Consider the following 3821-nt stretch of genomic DNA (forward strand, 5'->3'; position numbering starts at 1 on the left):
AAGCATTTTTAGATATCCAGACTTGGCACATGCCAAGTCTCCCCTTCAAAGAAAGAACTAAATTCATATACTTCACACTTTCTATCCCTTAAAAAAAAAAGTGTGTGGGGGGGTAGCCCTCATGTGGCAACATTTGTGTGGTTAGCCCAGGACTGGGCAGTTTTTTATTCTGTTGTGCATAGGGTCACTATGTGTCAGTACCAACTCGATGGCACCCAACAACAATAACAATAAACTCTGCCAGGCAAGATCCTAAACCAGAAGAAGTGTTGGTCAAGGAAAATGGGTATCTACAAAGGGTGGACACAAAGGCATAGTAGAGAGGAAAAGTTTGACCCCTACTTGTAACCTTAAAAAAGTAGCAACAGGATACAGTAAACTTCACCTAGGAACTTGGGGAATCTGAGTGGTATAGGGCTGGATTGTAACAGATGCTGTTGGTACCCACATCCCTTCACCCTTACATTTTCAGAGCACACTCACCTGACTTCTATTGGTCAGCACCAAAATGTATTTGCCTGAGGGTTTTTCTAACCTGCAGACCAACTCTACTCCTGTGCATAGCAGGATAGGTGTGTCAGTGTGAGAAACATTGTCTATACTGACAAACACTCAAGTAATCCAATGTGTACTCATTTTAGCAAGAGTGGGGTTTTCTTTATTTGATTTTGCAAAATCAGGCGCTCAACCCAGTAGACACAGGCAGACGTGTCGCATGGCCCTCCACAAGTGGTTGTCATTCTTGTCCCTAAAAGGTCCCTCCTCCCATTCCAGTTCTCCATATACAATTCTGTAGTGCGTCCCATTTCCCCTCCCCCCAGAGAAGTCAAAATGGCTTGCCCAAGGTCTTAATGGCTGCATTTTTATTTAAATTTCTTAGTCCCAGAATAGCCTGCTTAAATCAACAATCTGTCTGCCAGGTCCTGCAATCTCATGAATTCCTACAAGATGGACCACAAGAGTTATTTCTAACACCATGGAAATCACACTATTCCCCCCAGGAATGGCCTCCACCTAATAACTGATGGGAACTGGTATATAATATCCCAGCTCTCTCTCCTCTCAAGTAGTGTATTATCTTCTGTGGGTGTTGTAGCAAATTACCACAAGCACAGTGACTTAAAAACCAGACATCTAGTCTTTCATGATTCTGGAGGCCAGAAGTCCAAAGCCAAGATGATGATAGGGCCACACTTTCTCCAGAGGCTCTAGGGGGAAATCTGTACCTGTCTCTTTTAGTTTCTGGCAGCTACTAGTATTCTTTGAATTGTGGCTGCATCACTCCAATCTCTGCCTCTGTGTTCACATTGCCTCTCCTCTTCTGAAGCCATGTGTTCCTCTCCCTCTCATATAAGGATATATATACGTGATTGCCTTGAGGACTCACCTAGATAATCCAGTATAATCTTCCCATCTCAAAATGCTTAACTTAATCACATCTGTAAAGTCTCCTTTCTTTCCCCATATATAAGGTTGTTGCTGTTGTTAAGGGCCATTAAGTCGGTTCTAACTCATAACGACCCCATATAGGGTTTCCAAGGGGAAGTTGGAGGATTTGAACCTCTGCTCTTGTGATTAACCATCCTGTGTTTATCCTACAGCATCAATCCAGGAGATAGTGAAGTCATAAAATGAAAGATGGAATTCTAAAATTTTATGGAGATCATCTTCCTAGAATAAGGCAGTCTTTCCATATAGAGTCACTGTAGAGATGTACTGTCAGCAAAAACAAGCTGTATCCCTTTATGATGCTGGAAAGTCAAGTCTTGATTAACATGGTCCTTCAAATGGTTCCTAAGAATAATATTCATGAGCTTAGTTAGTATGGTAAGGATATATAAGAGAATAAATGATGTCTGGTGGGTGTACATTCCAAAAAGGCCTTAAATCATAATTCTTTCTCCAGACACCTAAACAATAATGCTTGGAATAGTCTGAGAATTTAAAAACAATTTCATTTGGTAGTCAGTATTCTAAAGCATTTTCATCCTGCAAGTGACGTTTTAATGGCCAAACGATAACAGTGCTGCAATAAATTTTGGAAGCGCAGTATCTGGGTCATGATTTGTGTGATTTTTCATTGGTTAAGGTCCATTATTATCTGGGTGACATTTCTTGTAATAATAATCTTGCTTGGTTCCCCATCTTGTTATATTTATCTTTCTTGACCAGGTGTCATTCACACTAGGACCCTGTGATAACAGCTAGTTTGCGCTACCCTTTGTAGCTAGTAAGACCAAGGAGGCTAATGAGCTACCCAACCACACAAATCCTAATTAGCTATTTTCAACAGTTGTACGAGCAAGGTGATCCTTAGTGATTTTCTATCATAAAAAAAAGATGGAGACAAAGTTAACCTAAGCTAGAAAGTAAAAACCAAGAGGGAAATACACTGGAAAATCCACGGAGTTTTTCAGTCCCACTAAAGTTACAATTTAGCGCTTCCAGAGCTTTCCAGTGTGACTCTGAACACTTACTCTGGGGATGGTGATATTGGTTTAATGATTCAAATACATATTCAGTGTGATGCATCCAAAAGGTGCAAGGAAGTGAGGAATCATAAGACCATCTAAATGAGCTTTGGCTAGCAAATAGGACGCATTACACATTCCAATATAAAACATCTGGGTCACCTAGATAGCTAATCTCCCTCAATTGTACATATAATATTATCTGGGAATATGCTTTGAAACCATGGTGTAACTTTATCTTTGTATTCAGCAACAAAACTCCTGCAGAAGAGTATTTATTTAATAAAGATTGCCTGGAAAGGTAAGTAGTCTTGAGTTAAATTAGACTGAGATTCTTATTCAGTTGGTCTGGAATGTTGTTGTTAAGTGCCATAGAGTTGGTTCAGACTAACACATGTGACCCTGGATAGGGTTTCCAAAGAGCAGCTAGTGAGTTTGAACCATCGACCTTGCAGTTAGCAGTCCAGTGCTTATCCTACAAAACCACATCTGAATTTTAAACATAGATGAACCAAGTTTATCTGGAATTCTGCTTAATACCATTCCAATGAATAAAATTCAGAGCCTAGAATTATGGTGAAGTCCCAAGCTTCCCCACAATTTAATACCATCACCAGTGGGGCACAGAGCTGCAAATGGAGTACAAGGGATGTCAGGATGACATGTGACTACAGCCCAAGAGCCATATGGTTGTTGGAGCTTCCAGCACATTTTCCACCTGGCCCATTTATATTCAAACTGTTTTCAATGTGAAAATTGTCCCTCAGATTAAGAAAGCAAGTTTATTCTTTGAGCATCTACCAATTATCTAGGATTATTCTAGCTATTTAAAGGAAAGTCAAAAGTAGAATGAGTCATGGTCCCTTGTCCTCAAGGAAATAGGAGAGATTATGTCATCTGCATGAAATCAGAAAAGAACATGAAGTTTGGAATTGGAACGGTGCCTGAATTATGGTTCAGAAGAGAAGCTGATAGTTACACTGGAACATGACCTGGGAACCGTGTTGATTTAATTGGAGGAGATAAAATGGCAGAAGCAACGATGTGGTATCTAAAGTGAGCGTGCATGTCAGAACTCTAAGTTAAATGCATCTGAGTCTATGGGCTCATTGAATTTACTTATGGAGCTCAAGTATCAGCCTCTGAAGTGAGAGAGAGATTCTTAAGAGGTAGGAATTGCACCATATTTGCAATCATTAAAGATATATGGGAGAGCGAGAACAAACAAGATGGCGGATCGGGTGGATGTATAGCAGAGAACTCCGCCAACAACAACACAGAATACCCAACCAAGCAGGCTCAGGGGATGATCCCAGAACTCTGAACCACATATAAAGGAATACTTAGAAG

Source organism: Chrysochloris asiatica, unplaced genomic scaffold, assembly GCF_000296735.1.
Source record: "Chrysochloris asiatica unplaced genomic scaffold, ChrAsi1.0 scaffold00157, whole genome shotgun sequence".
NCBI classification, from domain to species: Eukaryota; Metazoa; Chordata; class Mammalia; order Afrosoricida; family Chrysochloridae; genus Chrysochloris; species Chrysochloris asiatica.